The sequence below is a fragment of the Pseudomyrmex gracilis genome, unplaced genomic scaffold (genome assembly GCF_002006095.1).
Source record: "Pseudomyrmex gracilis isolate BER0280 unplaced genomic scaffold, ASM200609v1 scaffold_326, whole genome shotgun sequence".
In the NCBI taxonomy this organism is placed as follows: domain Eukaryota; kingdom Metazoa; phylum Arthropoda; class Insecta; order Hymenoptera; family Formicidae; genus Pseudomyrmex; species Pseudomyrmex gracilis.
Window position 1 is genome coordinate 70,951 of NW_018020910.1, and position 21,053 is coordinate 92,003.

Here is a 21,053-nt window from a genome sequence, read left to right on the forward strand (position 1 = left end):
AGACGACGTTTATTTATAAATTTGCCCATAAGTTTGAAAGTAGAGGTGTGCAAACAAAATATCAGGTATTTTTGTAATGTGCAAACGAAAATCTATCCATTAAGAGGTTTCAAAACAAATTTGGACAAAGTTGGGGGGCTATCGTGAAATTGGCCCCCCGAACCTTTTTTTAAATATAACTTTTGATTGAGCGGTGTGCAAACGAAAAATCGAAGTGTGCCAAACTGTGCAAACAATGTGCAAACGATTGACATAAAAAAAGTTTTTTTTTTTTAATGTTGGGGGGCCAACTTCACGTGGGTTGTGCGACTCATTATTTAACGAGAACGATATACAGACTGTGTCGTTCGAAGCGTTTCGTGCGATTTAATCTCGTTGTCATAATTCTATTTTTTTTTTTATTATAGAGTCTTGGATAAAAATTTTATTTACATATCAAACACATTTAAATGTATCATAACTTTATTACAAAATGATACCAGCTCTTCGAGCTTTTGACATTTCTAAATATTTTATATCATATAAACAAACAGTTGTTGTTGCATTGAAACTATTATAAGGGCTTGAGAGCGTAATATTCGCGTTGCGAACGTTTCGACATCTTGGCGGAACCACGAACCGCGTACCGGAAGCTTTTTAGCGCAATACTTTTTATACATAAAACTCACAAATTCTTTCTGCGACGTATGAAAACTCTGGAGATATTATTATTATTGTTGTTGTTGTTGATGTTGTTGTGTTGTTGTTGTTGTTATCATTATTACTATACAAAATAAATTAGCTGTCTGTGTTAATGTCGCTCTCGTAATTTAATAACACGATCTTTTGACAAATGAGCACGTTGTTTATGCAGAAATTAATTATGAACTCATCACGAATCATATTTATTATGTATGATGACGTACAATGAATAATAAACGAATAAATTGATATGATCGATCGGGAGTAAGTGGCCATCAGTGGAATTCCCGCGATTAAGTTGAGGAAGTCAATCTTTAAGTTTCATGAGCGTGTGGATCTAAAACTTATTATGAATTTGTCGATATTTTAATATTTCTAATCAAACGTGCGAAGAGAGAAAGGATGAGAGAGAGGAGGGAAATGGTTACTGTGTTTCATGAATTAACCATTTCTTCTCCCACTTCTCTCTGCTTTCCTCTCGCCTGATGTACGAATACGAGTAGTGGCCATTTTACAACGTCTATTATCGGGTTACAACTATCCCTCGTGCCAACGATTGGGAGTCAGGGCGGGACAAATTTGCTTCTCGTTGAGTAAATTTGAACTAGTCCGCGCGATAAGTCTATTTCGCGCCCTTCACACAATTAATGCGAAAATGGCGTAACTTATTGAAATCGTTCAGCAGAGCCGTGAGTTAACGCAAAAACAGAAATGCTAATATAAGAAATTGATATTTGATTTCTTATAGAGTTCTTATAGAGTTTCTCGTATATTTTAAGTTTTGCTGCTATTGATTGATAGGAAATGGAAGGAAATAAATGTGGTAATAATAATAGAAAATGTATAATGTAACAACAACAAAATACAATTTATTTTATAAATTATATATAATTGTTAAATTTTATAAATTGTATTTTATTGTTATTACACTTATACAATTTATTTTATACAAATAAAAAAATGCGCAAATAAGTAAGAAACACAATTGCTATGATATACTGATAATTTTATTACATTAGAAAAATAGTGCAAATCAGAAAATGAAAATTTTATATTTGTTATCAACATTATTATTTTTGCAAAGCTTGATAATGCGGATTATTTTAAAACGTTACAAAACGGAATTTTTCACAATTAAAACGATGTTGCAGTTATGATAATTATGCGCTGCAGTTTCCGCAGAGTGATTTACACAATTTAATTTAGCAAATGACATTTTGCATAACTGTGAGTGATTTAGTTGGCACGAGATTGAAATTGCTGAAACAGATCTGTAAAAGAATTATATCCGGGTAAACGCCCACGTTTTTCTGTCATCGGAATTTCGTAGAACCGTATCGTATATATTGGTCGCGGCCGTGGTTACGACTTATCAATTTATTTCTCCGCGGAATCACGAAGGTCGACAGTTCTTCGTTAACGAGGTCCGGTATATCTTCTGCGAACTGCAATTGAATCCACCGAAGAATTCATTCGTGCGAATTTTCTTCCAAGATAGTATCTTCCAATCAAAAAATATCGCATTCTCTTAAATTCAATTTGGTGTCTGGGATATACTTAAAAAAAAGAATTGAAAATACAAACTCTTTATTGTTTTCTTTCCTTCTTACGAATGTCGAGAAGTAAATAATGAAAATTTAATGTTCAACTTAAAAAAATCTCATATACACGTTTTGGAAAAACGACAAGATTCTAGAAAAGTAATTTTTATGCTTGCAAATCTTATGTTTAAATATTATTTTAAACTTTCCATTGGTAAAATAAATTTTAATCCAGTTTGCACTTTGATTCATTGAGCAAATTAATGAGAATCGCGCGATATTATTGAGCCATATACAGGCGCACACGTATAACATCGTTGGCACGTATACCATCAGATAGTTGTAATATCGTGATCTGTGAGTAATAATAATAGTAAACAGTAGATTACAGTGTAAGTAGATTACACAGCATTATATCAAACTGAGCGTTCTTTATTATAAAAAAAAAAAAAAACTGAAATTCCTATGATTTTATTACACACAGTTTTTCTGATTTGTGTTTTAGAAACTTATTTAGATTTATAATTTATTCAGCAAAAATTTTATTAAGTATTGTATCTGAGCATTTTTTAATGTTACACATTATTACGAATCCTGTATCTAATTTAGAATTTTATCGTGTTGATATTTGTTTAACTCTAATTCCATTTTCGTCACTCGACACATACACACACACACACAAATTTTCAAACCGCAATCGAGAACTTTCTGAAAAATCGCGAGAGAAGAAGATCGTGTAGTTAATATTTAAGTATCTCGGGAAAAATTCCGACAGGGAACAAATCAATAACGAAAGAAGAAACTTAATTCCTCATCGCTGCTTTATTAACGTACGAAAGTGGTTAAAGAAGTTGTTGATTAACAAGACAAGAAAAGAGAAGCGTGTTAACACGCAGAGATTCATGACACGTGTGCAAAATCACCTACATTGCACGATGTATTTGTCTGCGCACGCGTGTCCATACGCGCCAAATCCCATCCACCTTGTCCATCGCTTGGGGTGACGTTAATGAGCGAAAGCACGATCGCGTGACCAACAACTTTGACAAAGCGATGTTAGAGACAGAAAAACACTTGGATAAATGAAAAAAGAATAATCGCATATGTGCGCGCGCGCACGCACACACATACACACACAAAATACACAAATACTTGAATTTTTATTCAGACCAAATTCGCTGATTAAATTTTAACATTCAACAGTCGCGAGCGAGTTTCTCACATCGGAAACGATACGTACCCACGTATATCATTCGCAACTCAATGTGAACAAATGTCAAATTTCTTGTGTGTCGATTATATCTGAGATATTCAAAAAAATACTTGACTACTTCGACAATCATATCTGCAGACAGCTTTATCTCGCGCGAGAAACGGAGATTACTAGCTTGGCGCAGTCATTTCGAAATCGAGAAACGAATTTCGTTGGTTTTGCGCCGCGTGAGCGACCCAGTAAAGAATCTTCAATTTCCGGCTTCTCATATGTGTGGCATCTATACGGTGTAGAGCGTGTGGAAGGTTCTGATGTAATCACTTTTCATAGACCGTTTCTTCTTTTCGGCTGTTCTCAAAGATCATTTTTCTTTTACTTGCTTGTTTTCTTTTTTCTTATCTTCTTTTTCTCTCTGTCGCGTACTTTTTATTTATTTGCCACTTTTTTTTCTTTTATTCTTCTTGCTGTTTCTTTGTGTCTCTTCTTAGTTTCGTCATCCTCGAAACTCTTTCGCCCTTATCTATCTTTTTCAATTCCTGCGGTTTTCGTCGCATCGTCATCCGCCTCTCTTTCTCTCTTGTCGTTGTTCACGCTTCAACCTCCCGTTTCCACCGTCCGCGATATGTCGAGTAGGATGAGCGAGGGCGACGAGATGAGGAGGTTGGTTGGTTTCCATGGAGACCAACCAGCTTGCACCGGCATCCCGGTTGAACCGCTGCCGTTCGCCTCGCGAACCGATGCGGGGACGACACGGTGGTAACCAGCGCAGCTCAGCGACGAAACCAAACCAGATCCGCGGAATACGGCTCTTCCGAATTTCATGGGGTGCCGGAGAGAGAATGGCGCTGTTGTCTATTTTCGGGCATTTTGTGGCAGTTATCGAGAAGAAGGAAAAGAAAGTGAGAACAGCTTTTATCTGTGTGTTTAGAAATCGATTAGATGATCAAATTGTTCAAGATAGATACAGAATATTCATATAAAAAGATGTAGCATTATAAAATTTAGAGTTTTTTTCTTCCATTTTTTCGACTCTATCTTTTTGCACAAATTGTACATCCACTTCTCACTTGGAATAATATAAACAGTTATAAAGCTATAAACACATTGTTAAAGATTTATAGAGGTATACGCACAAAAAAGAATGACAAGGTCGATATTTATAGTCTTTCTTTTGTTTAAAATCTTATAGCGCGTAAAAATGTACTTAAATTATATATTTTATATTGCTGTAAAGTTTTCTATTACAAAACAATTTTGTATAAATTAGAGCAATATAATAATGATAAAATTATCTTACGTACGCATTGTAGTCAAGCTTTCGCTGTCATCACACGTCAAGCAAAGAGCCTCTCGACACGCTTTATAGACTCGTCCGCCGGATAATCGTAATAATTATCCAACGGACGCGCCGCGTCGCGACGGCTACCACGACACGGGAAATTTCAGGCTTGCGGCGGCAACTCCACTACCGTCACTACCACTGCAAAGCAATTCCCGTGACATTAATTATTGAAATCGCCGTCGGCGTTTCATCCAACCATTTCCGAACCCCTCTTCTCTTCTCGCTGCTGCAGTCGCCTTGGCCACGATCTCGAACTTCTCTCGAGCGTTTCATCTCTTCTTCGTCTCTGTTTCTCTCTCTCTTTCTCTCATCCTTCGCAACCGACATCTTCTCACTCCTCAGCCTCATTTTCTAGTTCGAAGGTAGTCTCTTGGGCTAACTTTATCGAGAAGCAGTCTGGAGACTGCGCTTACTTAATATTCAATCGTTCTGACTTTGTCTCGCTCTCTTTCGCGAAAGCATCCGAGGCACGCAAAGAGCGACCAAGGAGGTAATTCGGAATGCTCGAATCTGGAAAATGGACCGAGATCATTTTTATTATTTGCAATATCGGAGAGTTGCTGCTTTTTATTTATCGGAACCGGAACGCGTCATTGCGCGAAAGATTTTAGTAAACGCGACGAGACTCCGCACACGCTGTGCTTGTATGTGTATATTTTAAAACAATATTTTGAAACTCTCACAGTTCAAATTTCCGGACGAAAAAAACGTTGATTGGCCGGCGATAGGAAGACGCGGCTGAAAATATACAACGCACGTACGCATATATACCACTCTGTCAAACGAAATTTATATCACGGAAAATGACACTGTTTGCGCGCGCCGTAGTTAAGTATCAAGGAGTCACTATGTCGAAATAAAACTTCGTTATAATACGCGACGAAAAAATTTAAGATGAATTGCGTGCGTTTTTGATGATGATTTTTTTGATCGGTTTTTTTTTTTTATTTAAATAATAATGGTTCGAGGAAGTTTTTATGCTCGCGGAGTTGGACTCATTTATGCGTTGCTCGCGTGTGTAACCGTTTTGTTTGACGTTTTGCTCGCGTGATTTTAGGCGATTGAAGGTCCGGCCGGCATCGCGTCGAAGATCGCAATCTAACCACTGTGAAGGCTATTTAATATTACATGTAAACCTCGCTTTGATATTATTACACTAAAGCGTAAGGCGGTTTCTTATATGAGAAGATCGTTCAATTATTGCAAATTAAAGTATACGCTGCGGTCCACCAGGTAGACTCCTGTTTTTCTGATAAAACTTTGCTATTAAGAGAAGACTAGTATTGTACGCAATACTTCATACGCAAACAGTTCTAAACACACATGCTGCACCGATACGACGCGCGCTCCGACCTATAATAGCATAAAATTTCACGCGTTTTGTGGGCGGTCAATCTGCCACACAATGGTCGCGTTCAGCAGATTCCAGCAGTTGCAAAGCGGTTGAGCAAACGATCAGTGAACGCTTAGTGATATAGATCATGCTTGCTGAACGGTCTTGAGCTTCAGATCTGTATAACATGTCACGTGACCCTACACTGTTTTTTAATAAAGCCTAAACATAAGTCTCTCAGTGTGTTCATTCATAATAAACTAAACAATAGAAAACAAAATATTATCAAATTATAAAAAAATTAAGTGTTATAATTTACAATTTGCAATGGACAATTTAAATGTGATTGTTTTATTTGCTATGAATAATGGCAAAAAAACGACACTATACATTTTGAGGTTTTCAGAACTCATTTTCTCTTACATACAAATCAAAATTATCCGTGTTTACATTTCTTATATGTGTGCCGCCATATTCTTTTACAACATGTTACGCTTAGGTAGCAGAAAAGAACTTCGATGGAAAAAATGGCGTTCACTCCCTAAACATGTTGAGTAACGGTGACTGAGCAGAGTGCGTTCAGCAGACACTCACCCAACAGTTGTATCTGCTGAACGCGACCAATGTATTGACGCAAATGTGCCGATAAAACTTGCATCTTGCTGCAGTTACAAACATAAACATTTATAGATTAAAGCAATACTTTCTCGGAGATCTTCATGTTAAATATTCACATGCGATACGTACACAATTATTTTATCATCATCATCTATTTAGGCTTCTAAATCCGAATAACCTCAAGGAAGCGAAGAAGATTTACCATTCCGTTTTTATTTTGTATTCCTCCTTTTTTTGTTACTTTAAACCGTTTTATCTTTAGCTTGTTTTTGGACGTTCTTTACACTTGATTGAGCTCAGAGGCGAATTTACTTAAAGAAATTTTAACTCAAACAAGGTGACAGTCGTGTACGCACAGCTCTGTACATATAGGACTGGATTCAACTCGCGACACACTTCGAGCGGCACTTTATCAGATGTCCTTGGCAATCAATCCGGAAAACAGGGTTACTTATAACTCGATTACATAACACAACACACAGCCGCGCGATGTAATCCGGCCGCAAGGTTGGCGACGTCGCGCCTGCTGTTTATTTGTATGTACTGCACGCGGACGGATATTACGTCGAGCCATGTGCTGCGCGCGCGGACGTTATTATAACTGGGCGAATCAAATTTTCATTCATCCTGTGTGCATGCCAGAGGTCGGCGTCGTTGGGCCGCTAATGAATTGTGAACATACGGGGCGTCACTTCGCGCAGAAGTTTATATTTAACGTGCTGAACGTCAGCAATCCGCCGTGTTTGCTTGCACACACTCGGGATAGTGTGCATAATGTGAGCGTGTTTTTTTATAGAAAATAACGAGAAACGTTAGCAAGACATAATGATAAAATGTGCGATATTGATAAATGGCAAAGTGTTAACACACATATGTCGCTGAGCGCTTTTAAAAGTTCGCCAATTTTGTCGTTAAAGTTACATTTAAGCAATTAACATTATATTTATAACAAGATATATATAAGGTCTTACGAGCCATTCGCAGGATGTTTGAGTAGAAACTGTACGTGTATATACATATACACATACACATGTAACGAATTCAACTTGTAAATTTTTACAAGTGAGTGTTTTTTTGAGTTGAAAACTCAATTCTTAAAATCATACGGGATGCTGGATTTGCATCTCACATATATGACAAACCCCGGATACCCCCTAACTAATTTTAAAATTTTTCGAAAAAAAAACTCCTTTCCGTGCCATTATATTTATAATTTTACTGTCGGTTTTTTTGCGAGTTTATTTATTATTGCAGTTTGCTTTTTACATTTATACATATTGCGTTACATTGTTATGTATAAGCTGCCATTTCAAACAGTAGATTGTTATTACGGCAACCACTTGCAAAAAAATCCATTTATTATTTTCTTCGAAAAAAATCATTGACATATAATTATTATAGATGCGACACACTCTTAAACATGGTTGAGCAACATATCTTGATAGTATGTTCCTCACCTTGCACAACGTGCATAATAACGTTTGCCGTGCACATATACCGACAATCTCCGTGTTTCCCGCTTAATTCTTTTCCTTCACCGACCGCTTGATATCACAATTCTATCATTAATTAACATCCTAGCTGCTAACCGCGAATATAAATAGGTACACTCGACCGGAAGACGGCACGGAAAATATCACGCGATATAAATAAACATGCATCCTCATCATCATTGCCGAGATCAGCTACTAGAGAGAGAGAGAGAGAGCGTGCAACAAATTGAGGAAAAAACTTATCTGCGTGCTCGGTAAACATATGTAATAACATTTGTATCGTATATAAATCTAATATTAAAAGAAGTAATATGTACGTACGTACATGGTAGTTTGTTTATATATATACTGTGCAAGAACATTACACGCATTGGCAATTATACCGGTATTTTATTGTATTAAAATTATGTGCGAAAATCAATATACTTGATTACAGATAAGCATCTCTAAACATGTGCATCTTCTAGCTTCATATCGTTCTATTGTACGGTCACTACGAAATCTGATCGATCTTGAGATTATCAAACGTGTGTATTTATCTCACGCATGAATTTATAAAGTTCAGTCTCGAAAGGAAGATCTTTGTCTTTAACCTTTAGAGGGCCGGGATTTGAGAGGGCATATCCGCCTTAGTAAAGTGGTAAAAAAGGTATCTTATATCATGGATTGACCATACACTAAGTGTCGATCATGGGTAGCGCCAATATATAAACATTAATATTAATAAATAAACAATATATAAACATTAATATTAATAAATAAACAATATATAAACATTAATATTTAATAAAAAAAAAGAAATTGAACAAGTTATTCTGGTGCGCCAAAATATTGGTTTTCCGGCCCTCTAAAGGTTAATCATCCGCGGAATTATAAAGCTCGCTAGCGAGCGCGCGTGCTTTACAAGTAGTTCGCAAGATCTGTGTAACTTCGGTATCTAACCACTATTGCAAATCGTTAAATATTCACTGCATCTCAATTTGTATCCTTATAGATCCTTTTGTCAGCCGACACGCGCGCTAGTCTCTTTTTCTGTCTCTCACTCATCACACGAGGACTTCCTGCAAACGCAAAAGGTGTTAAGTCAGAGAACTCATAAAATATTCATACGAGGACAACGGCGTTTGCCATTTTAACCCCTGCGGAATCTGTGAAGCTCAACTAGATATAAATAATCGAGTGAGAAAAAGTAACCTTTCTTGGATTAGAAAATTCAAACACGAGATTCTTTGTTTTCAAAGAAAGGTTCGTTGGTTTAGTTCTTACACTAACTTTTTATTTTAATCAACCGTTTCTCTTCTTCACTATCAAGATACTCGAATATACCTCAGTTTTGGAATAATATCAAGGTTTAATTTAATATCCGATGTTACGTATACCAATTTAATTTTAATTAAACACAGCGTAATTTGATAAACATAGCGCGAGCGAAGAGTTCTCCAAGATTTACACGTGCGTTACGAAAATAATACCGCGCCCATAAGGTCGGTTCGACGAAAGTGCGTCTCGTCTCTATCGAATCAATGTTCAAAGTGGAACACAAACGATATTGCTTTCATACAGCGCATTCGTTTGTGTTGTGACGTTCGTTTATTTTTAGCGGCCGCGTTCATCCATTCTTCGCTTTTTGTCTATTTCATCAGAGATCGATACCTGTTGAGCACCGATCACGCACTACCGAGTATATCCGCAAAACGTAACATATATGCGTCAGCACGCGACGTGAATTGCGTACGCGCATGTATACGCATTTCATCCCACTCCTCATTCTGCGGGATTATGTCGACTCATGAATGCATGCCGGGTGTGTATAACCGCGCCTATGTGATTGATATATTTAATATTATATACATTATTCTGCTTATATGCTCCGTTATTATTTAGCATTAGCGTGACAAGTTGATGACGCAGGCGTTTTTGTCTTTAGGCGACATAAAAAAAATTGATTTTGCTCGCGTGTAGTTCATGACAATAAATTATTTTGCTTCTTTTTTTAGTTCTATGCAATACAATATTTCTTATATGTAATATAAGACGAGAGATCAAATGCGATTCTCTCCAATCAAATGCGAGACAGAGTTAGGTAGTCAAGATTAATCCCAATGCGATCAGTAATCGGCTTAATAATTTACTCCGCTCTCTCTCTCTCTCTCTCTTTAATAAGCGAAAGTTAAACCTACAGAGTTTTGAACAATTTTAACATGATAGATCACTCGCATTTTAACGACCAATATTAGATATGATTTAACAGAGCGATTATTTTCTGTTCAAGTTTTTCTGTTCTTCAATTTGTTTTTAAATTATATTATTATGCACGCTTGAATTATTTCGAACTACGCAATCTATTGAGCCGTTTATTAAAATCGATCCTGTCTATACGCGTATAATTTATTGCCTTGTAGGTATCTCAACGTACATCTGATTTTCACATGCGGTATATCGCCGCTCATTAATTTCAGCTATTATCATTGATCGATGTTCACAACGTTCAAGTTACGCGGTAATTACCGTATCATCGAGCGATATTAATTACAGTTGAAAATCTATGGGCATTGTGCAGTTGTCATCGACTAGACAATTTAATAAATTGGCTTCGCCAAAAATCTCGAAGCGACGGTCAAGTGCTGCAAAAGTGGAAAACAAGACATGTATCGAGAAAAATATATATGCAAAAATAAAAATTAAAGATATAGACGCTTAAAATATCAACGATTTTTTAAAGAAGAAACGCTCTCAAAAAGAATAAGTCTATATAATTTATCGAACAACCTGTGAGATTAATCACTTACGCTTATCTACATAATAAATTAATAATTTTTTCTTAGTAAACTGAACTCTTTACTTATATTCTATTTTCTGATTTAGTTTGTTTTCTTCTTTGTCGATTTCTTCAAACATTTTGTTCTGGGTTCAATTTTCAAATATTTCTATCTTGATAAAATTCGAATAATAACGAAATTGTCGGAACGTTATCCGATCTGAATGTTTCCAACGTTTCGGTTATTACAAGTTTGCTTTGGCATGGATAAGTTTTCATGAAAGGAGAAATTGCATCAGTAGGAAAAGTTGTACACACAGAACGAGTTCCAAATTAAATATTGAATATTGATTGTGCGTTTTTCCAGCTGTGCTTAGTGTACTACACGTACGATTCACTTTCCTAATTATGGAGTACATGTCGCAAAAATGCTAAATCATTTCTCTTGCAGTCGCAGCATTGTAATATTTTGTAGACAAGACACGTTTGAATTTTGCTTTAGTATATTGTTGTGTAATCCAGTTTGATCGACTAATTATGTTTATTCGAATTGATTTATTTTGTTGTGAAAGAGAATGGTGATAAAAAATTTGTTTAAAATAATTATTAAGATACTTGTGTGTATTCTATTTTCTTCTACACACTTATATTAATTTTACAAGTTACGAAAAAAGAAAGCAATGTAACAAAATAAACAGTCTGATTTTTCTTATTAATAAATATCTTTCGTTTCCATATTCCATCGAATAGTTGCGTAGCGATACATGCTATCATCTGGATCAAAGAATAGAAAGATCTACATGCGTTTCTCGTCTTCTATTACCGAGAAGAATAAATTGTCGGCGGCAGGTTGGCCTCAACGTCAAAAAGTTGAACGTTCGGAGAGCTGCTTAGGGTGAGAAAGGCCAAAAGAGTGAGGTTTGCGAACGAGAATGAAGGAGGATGACGCGCAGTTTATTGTGAGCGAGCGCGAACGGAAAGAAGGAGACAGAAAGAGAGAGAGAGAGAGAGGAGGAGGACGAGAAAAAGAAGAAGAAGAAGAAGGTCCATTTTCCTAATAACGCCTGGGTTCAATCGTGTGCTTGGGAAAGCTACGTTAGGTTTTTCGCTTTCTCTCCTCCGCATCGTCTCGATATATAACGCGTTTCCTTCTCTTGTTAAAGTCGCCTTTTCGCTACCCCCGTGACACAAGCAGCGTCTTTTCCAACTTCCTCCTTTTCCTCTCTCTCTTTCTCTTACTTTCCTCCATCCTCTTCTTTCTTCTTCTCTTTTTCTTCTTTCTTCGTTTAACCTATCTTTGATCAGAAAGTTGCTTCGAGTTTGCTCTCTTCCAGCGATAAATAACTAGACAAGGATAGATAAAATCGCACCAAAGAAGACGCGAAATCGCTGGAAAATAAAAACCGACGCGCATCTCGCGCGTTTGTCTTTTCCTTGGCAGCCAACCGATGCTACTGAACTTTGATTAATTAACGTGATGAGAAAAGACAAGAGACATTTTACCGTACACTTATTTGTTAATTGTGAATCTTTCTCTCACAATTATTTATTTTTAACGCTGGATTATAAATCTAAACGAGACTAAAGCAAACATGAATATCACGTATCTTCGAAAACAAGTTTACTATTTGTACGAATAAATATATGTAATTACAATTGTCTCACACACAAAGTAAAGCAATAACGACGTTTATAATTTGTCGCTAACAGAAGTCTAACGATGACTAAACTTAGAAAGAAGCATAAGTCATCTTCTTCATAAAGACGAAAAAGATATTGTATAATATTGTAAGATATTGTATAATATATAAAAACTTCGAGTGGTCTAATCAATATGATTAACCCTTCAGTGTCACAGATATGGTCTCCGAGATTCATCCAAATGTTTTAAACCAGTGTCTGTACTAGGTATTAATTTAGCGCGACATCTGAAGACCATGAACAAAACTTTAGAGCCTTAGACAATGGTAGAAATTATTGACAGCGACTTTTGTTTAATAGCTTTGCGAAGTTTGAAAGTTGAAGTGCAAAAATGATCTGAGAGACTCAAGTCTGGACGAGACATTGGCATTTCAAAAAGTAAATAAATTTTTTTTTCAGTTTGTGCACTTCTAATATAGTAAAAAATTGTTGTTTTTTCATAATTTTATCAAAATTTATGTACATTTATAGCGATTTATCAGATCATGGCGCGCAGAAACGTTTCAAACGTTTCTTTGAAACTACTAGAGATGTTTTCCATGTGTTATTTTGATGATTGATCGGCGCAGAATCATTTAAATTTTCTATTTAAAAAAAAGAATATATCTAAATAATGATTTATTACTAAAATATTGCATGTCAATGTTGAGCGCTAGAAAAATGCATTCTTCAAAAAAAGACCTACTGTGGAAATGTTTTTAATTTTACAATTTTTAGAAGAGAGAGACACTTTTGTCCCGAAAAGTACGAACGAGTCCGTACAAAACTGCGTTGGAATTTTGTAAAAATCTTAATTACATAAAAAGTTATGAATTTTTAAACAAAAAACTTTTTTCGAAAAAAATTGTCAAATATTTCTTTAAACGCTTGCATCTTCAAAACTACTTAAGATTTTCTCAATTTGTTTTTTTTTTTTTTTTTTTTACGCAGAATCGTTTAACCTTTCAATTCACAAAAAAAAAAAAAAAAAAAAAAAGAAATGAACAAATATTACTTTTTGCGGAGATAGTCAAACTTAAAGTCGCGTGGATTTCACAGACCCAGTCTGGACAACTCGTAGATTATTTTTTATGTCTGGCAATGAAGGGTTAATCGATAATTAATGATCTGAAATTTATATAAAGGGAATCGATACTCGACAGAACGTGTCAGAAGTAACGCGATACTTCGGAATCAATCGCGAAACTCATTTAGCGAAGTTAATGTATGACTTTCTCAAATTATTCGTTGGCGCAAATGTACGACTGCTAATTAATCCGTCGAATATGCTGACGCAGGATGCCCTGCAAAGGCGTCAAATCGTTTAATATAATACGTGCTAAAATACGTGCGAGAAGGAAAGCAGACACGTGCATTTGTCAGTGAATGTGTCTATATACGACACGTATATGTATACGTGTCGGTTACTGCTAAAAGGCCGAGGTTGATGTGTAAAAGGGTCGATAACATATTCTCTTCTCTATCCTCTTTATCTTCGAACATCTTTTGCTCGCTTCTACACATAGACCAGGTCAGAGTTACTTAATGTGATTAAATCCATCCCTGCGCGATTTCGCCCTCCAGCTGTCCACGTATCTATCTCGTCTCCCTGTCTGCCACTTTCTTGCTTGTGCTCTCGTTACGTTTCGAGAGAAACGTTTCCGCACACGTACAAAGCAAACCGCGCGCGTGTGTGTGAACCAATTCACGATTAACTTGTTTGCGTTTTATTAGCGGTGATATATATATATCTTCTCCCTCTTTCTCTTCTTCTCTCTCCACTCTCAAAAACTCGTTTTTTACGTATCTGTCACAGAGATTTAGTACGTTTAGTAGTAAAACGTCGAGACGATTTTTACAACGCGTACATCGTTCTTAGTTAAATTTTCAGAAGAATGCGAACAACATTGTTGCATATCATGTCGGTAGTCTTTTATTTACAAAAGACCCATATTATTTTAATGTACCGTTCAATGCATATATAAGAGAATTTGCATACTGTGTGTCTGTCCCCTTCGTTCTCATTCCGCGTATATTATTTATATTATTATTCACGTCCTCGTCAAATTTCCACATTTAACGGATTCTAAATTACGCGATGAAAATTACCAATGATTTAATTATTGACTTAGATTTATATAATCAATTGCGGATAATATAAAGTACATTGTTACGCGTTACGTTATTAATTACTTAGCTGATCGATTTCTATATAATGCGATATATTAAGGGGAATTGTATAATTTCATATATGCACGCACGCGTTCTCTGTATTTATTATCAGCCGTTTAATGGTTTTCCAATTACAAGATTTAAATTATCGACGTTTTTAATTAATCTGAGGCTTACGCAATTTATAACATGCGCGCGATAATACAGTTTTAGTCTTTTATAGAAGATACTTCCGAGGTTTCCGATTCGCCGAGTATAAATTAATATTGTTACTTGATGTTTAAACTTTCAGTTATTTTTGCACACGTACTTTTTATTATGTTCACTGATATCGTTTTTATTGTATACTTATATCTGAAATCGTGTGTTTTCGAATTTTCTGTTGAATTCGCGTAAATTTAACCAAAATAATTCAGCTTGGCGCTCACGCCCGCTTAATCAATTGCCATGTTAAATTTACGTCCGCGACAACGGATCGCGCAGTAATTCGGGGAAAATCATGAAGTAATATTAGCCGTGCGAATATTCGCATGACTCACCGCCGAATTCGGTTCGCGGAATGCAGACAGTTCTCCCGCAGGATCTAGTGAGTGGAAGGGTCACTTCTGGAAAAAAGAGGTTACCAGGTCAATGCTCTCTTTCTCTCTCTCTCTCTCTCTACATATATATATCGCATAATAATTATCAAGATACATCTTGGATAACCTCTAAAATAAGTTTTCATCTGAAAAAATAAAGTTGACCTTCACCTGACCTTGACAACACCACCTGGTCATTAAATACGTGTTTTTAAATCTTATATTTTTTATCTAAAACATTTTTTTCTAAAATGCATTATTTATGAAATATTCGACTGTTTCCGGACTTTTGAAAAATCCTATGTGTATTATATTATTAGTTTTAGATTAAGCGTTTAGATTAAAATTTTTATGGAACGATCGTGTTTTCTTTAACTTGCTCTTTATTCTTGTATTGCGTTATGAAAAGTATTCTCACAGTAGATTCTTCTGTGAAGGAACCGCAAGAGATTCAGCTTCTGTTGGTAATGTGTTGTCAGTGTGGTTATTCATAAGGTTGATATCGGGGTAACTCTTGGAAAATGCAAATAAAGCGGAAGTCAACGATGATGTAAATCAATGTTTCTAGCCAATGTTTTTGCTCTTTTGACTGAGTAAAAGGAACAGAAAGAGGAACGAAGAAATAAATTACAAAAAGGAATTCTAGAAAGAAAGCTTGAAAAACTGTTTAGGATCGTTTCTTTCCTCTCGTCATCTAATCGACGCTTCACGAATATTCATTTCCGAATCTTGGACGCAGTAAATATATATATGTATATAATTAAAGTGCTGAGTTTTAGTTTTGATTAAATTTTTCGATAAAAAATATCACTGAAATCGCTTCAATTTGCGTCAAAAAAAGTTCTTCGACTACAATAGGAGTTAGAAACGCTAGTTTCTTCGAAGACTTATAATTTTCTAGCAAAGTAATATCGCAAAATGTTATCCGATGATGTCAAGTGTTCAAAAAACAAATTTGTCGCATCATATAAATTTCAGTTGATAAGTCTAGTTAACTGATATTAAAATCAATCGATGAATCTTGTTGCTGTAAATACACAACGCTTGTGTCTGAGACGCAACGACCAGTCAAGTTAAGTTTTTAAATAGTAGTTAATTATATAAAATTTAATTATTTAATTATTTACTAGTAAATAAAACGAGAGAGTTGCTCGTGTTTGCGCGATCTCGTAGCTGCAGCGGCGGCGATAGCTAAATGAGATAAAATAACATCAGCAGTGCGCGAAAAATAACGACTCTTTTCACAAAAATTATCTTTCACTATCTTTCCTAGATCGCTAAATCACTTCAAATACATATCATTACCGCAAAGTTGTACCGCCATGTTTAGATCGTGCACCGATAAAAGAGATACGCAAATTAGTGAAAAGAATGTAAATGAATCGTTTAAACATTCGCGATTCATTCATCGTGCTGTAAAAACGCGAAGGAACAATCTTCGTTTTGCGCTTTTCGTCACTAATTTAACATACTCATCGCGCGCCGGGTTCAAGGCCAACGAACTTTCTCGGGCCTGACCCTCTCGTCACCGGCTTTATGTCTGTAACGTCATCATGTGACCCAGTTTGCATAAGCCCGTTCGGAAGGCCTCGCGTTCTCGCCGTGTGTTCGTACATACGATTCGAGTGTATACGATAGTTAACCTCGAAGTTCGAGGCGATCGAGTCTCGGCAACACTTTTTTATTATTCACGAGAGAAGTGCCTCGGCAGCACTGACATCAACTTTCGAGGAGGAGTCATCAGTTTTCTTCTCCAAAAGTATAAAACTTTGGGAATTATGCCCTCTATAGCAGCTGGCTGGAAATATGCGAAATCTAGCGTAATAAATTCCAAACAGAATTACGCTATCAGATGCGATATTAAATCAAATTACTGTTGCGTGTTATATTTTATTATTATAACTCTTTTAAACAAAATTTTCGCAATATGTGATCTTTGACGGCGAAGTTTAATCGTCATCGTTATTTATGAAACATATAAATGACAATAGAAAATGTAAAAAAAAAAAAAAATATTCTTGAGACATTTTGTACAATTTGCATCGAAAGTTGCTACTCATCAAAACGTAGTAGAAACACGAGTTCAAATCGCCAATAATGTAATCGCAAAGTATCAATAGAATAAGATGACGAGATCAAACTTCAATTTGGCCGCGACATTAAGTTCTATAAAATTCAAATCCAATAATTTATCGAATATATATGAATCTTTGTAAATTTGTCCCAGCATGCATTGGCAAATCGAGAAGCGCCCAGTCACAACCTTTCGGATGGTTTGTCGATCGATGGACACACGCGATGCGCGTTTTCCTGCAGTAAAGCAGTCTGCCGTGCGCTCTTGCAAGGTAAACGAGAAAGAATTACCGAATATAACTCGGGAGACGCCACGGAGGCGTACGACCTTCGGCTAAGTATCGATTAATTGTGGGTTATAAGCTCAATGCCAGGTCGAGAGCAATTCGCTAATTCGTTCTACTACGGTTGGTCGTATCGTCAATCCGAAATCTACCGGGATTAAATATTGTAGCTTTATGAGAAGATGATATATGTATATTATTATCATATATGTACATATCGAAACACACACATTATTCGGCTCTTTCTCTTTTTCCTCGTTCCTCGCCACTCTAGAGGATATTTCACCCCGCGTCATTATTTATCACGTCATTATTGACATCATACATGTGCAATCTTGTCTTCTGTCACCCATTTACGATTAATTTGAAAAATTAACCGAAATGTTATCGAGCTTTATTTATATATTTATAGTTTTGCAAAAATTTCAGAACATTAAATTTAAAATTTTTTTGTAATATTGTAGATTTGACAGATTTTTTCGCATCTTCTAAGTTTTTCAAGTGTGTTATTACGACGTTCTTCTCTTATAAATTAATTGTGAATACTTTGTTCGTATGGTGCACAAACGTTCCTTATGTAGCGTTTGTTTTACTTATTTTTCACTTGCCGTGCTACTAAGCTTTCGTAAAAAAGGGAACGGTATTCAAGCCACTTCACCTATTAATTTATTCCGACAGTGGCGAAAAGAACGACAACGAAAAAAACCGAGGTGAGGCGACGAACTGCAGCAAGTTCATGTTTTTCAGCGGAAACTTTTCACTTGGTAGAAACGTATAATTCACTTTTGCGCACGGACGGGATTTTTGTTGAAAGCCGCGGAAAAGCGCGAAAGGAAAAGAAGGTAGCTTGGACGCATCTCTCGTTCGAATTTTCGCAGCTTCAAAGAGAACAAGTAACATCATGCAATATTTATATGCCGCAAAACTGGAAATGTGTGTTAAAAAATACTCGCATCGTATATATACTGTATAGCCAACAGAATTTTTAAAAATTTATAAGTCGCTCTTAGCCGTATTTTATATCTTACAGAATATTAAAAATTACAGTAAATAACTATAGAGTTGTAATCTTCGCGCGCGCGCTTACGTACACACACACACATTATTTATTTAAATTAATTGCTGTATTTTCTCTAACTATTTGAAATCAAATTTTAGTATTGTAGACTTTTTTAAGGAAAATAGATTTTATATTAGTTTTTATTTTGTAGAAAAAATTTAGAGTAAAATATATTTTGATAATATATTTACACACAATGCGGTTGCATAAAATTTCTTTTTTTATAATCTTATTATGTTTTGCGCATCTAGTATTTGTATACTTAAATTATAAAAATATTTTTATCTTGTCTTTAACTCAGGAGTGCATCTCACAAACAGTTTCAGCTCTCTTTTATGCATTTCTTTCAAATGCTTTATTTTCATATTCGGTATCACAGCTAATATTAATACTTTCTTTCTAGAAACATCTCTCGATCCAAGAACAGAAATTGAATCGCGTCACGTCGGTGCAATATGTGTTCTACGTCGTTTCTTTTACGATGCACTTGCGGTATCTCGAGTGTAGCGATGTTGAATTTGCAACCCCGTTCGCGCGACGTACACAGGTCAGAAACCATCGAAACTCAGCTTGTAGGGAAACTGAAAAGAGGAGGAAGAGGAGAGGTTTTGTGTGTGTGTGTGTGAGAGAGAGAGAGGAGAGAGGAGAGAGAGCGCTCTTCCCTGTAAAGTTTCACGGAGTCTGAACAACTTTTGGTCTGAACAACGGACGAGAACTGAATTTTGCGTCGCGCTACAGCTAATAATTATTCACGTCGACGAGCACCATCGTTTCTGGGATTTGTGCATCGTTATACATTAATCTGAAATAACACATTGTACACCTGACGAACAATGGAATGCTCACACATTTTCATCGTGGATAAATCTAAGAGAAATTTCTGAACACATTGCTGGTGAATCGACTAAACTGGCGACGGTTTCGTTAATAACAATAAAAAGCTGGAATCATGACATAATACTAATCTAACATAAAGACACGTAATAAAATAGTTACACGTAATAAAATAGTTGCACGTAAATTATCCTCACTTCTATTTTTTCTGACCTGTATGGCATAAAATCTCAATGCGACCCAAATATCGTTATCTTATATCTTTTTTTTCTGAATTTTTTTTGCGCGTAATAGCGCTTTCGTTTTCTTGAAAAAGTAGAATATTATTTCCTGAGATACATACATATGTATATTATATTAGAATGTTATTCCTCTCGATAATAATATGTGTTAATTTTCGCTTTACGTCGTAATAAGACTTATCCATCTCGTAGCGCGAGAAACTCATAATGAAAGATCAAAACCATATCCCCGCAACAAATCCATATTTTCTCGCAGACTATTTCGCTCTTGTTTATTTTGTAATTTCACACGGAAATAGCGTCGCGGACATTCACTCGCGCGAAATTTTCCGTAGGAAAAGATCGATTCCGGTAACAACACCGGTTAGATTCGCAATTGCGCACGGGCGAAATGACCCGGCCGAGCGGAATAGAGATGCAAAGCCGCTCTAGATACGTTTGGATAAGCCCGAAGAAATCGCGCGCCGACAACGACGACGGCGACGGCGACGGCGAGTATAAGCGTTTATGCAAGTCGATTCCGCATCGGCGCACCCTGGAGAGCCGGCAAACTAGGTCGTCGCCCAGCCGGTGTGGCACATGTCTCGGCTTACGTTTTTCCTTCGCATCCCTCTTCCGAGCGCACAGCTTGCCCCATCCTCTTCGAGACGCGATCGCGGTCGTCGCCGTTTCCTTCCTTTGACACAAAGACTCGCTCCCGCCGACCGTATGACATTACGTATTCTCTCATTCGTTCCCTTCCCACTGAAAGCCGACAGATGCATGTCGTATATATCGCATCAGAAACACACGTAACACTTTATTCTCCTTATATTTAATCTTTCCGAGTTTAAGTTATTTTAAAAAGACGAGACACGCCTTTGAATATATTTTCTGCGCGATCTTGAACTTTTTTGTACATTAAAATATATATAAATATCGTTATTTAAAGCAAATTGACACGTGTGTGTATGAGAAAACAAAATAATTCTGAGAACACATAATAAAATAGTTTATAATAGTTTATAATAATAGTTTATATACAGGGTGGGGCACTAACTCTGTCCACCTAGAATATCTCGGCTATTTTTAGAGATATGAAAATATAGCAAGTACAAAAGTTGTATGGTAGCAAGAGAGCTATAAGATGCTACTAATAATTTTTTTGTGGG

The 21,053-nt window shown here is 36.1% G+C and overlaps 1 protein-coding gene across 3 annotated transcripts in view; it reads left to right on the forward strand.

The window, feature by feature from the left end:
* LOC109860082 (serine/arginine repetitive matrix protein 2) overlaps nt 1-21,053 on the forward strand; it is a 123,890-nt gene that overhangs the window by 68,356 nt on the left and 34,481 nt on the right. The gene's annotated exons all lie outside the window — the stretch shown is intronic.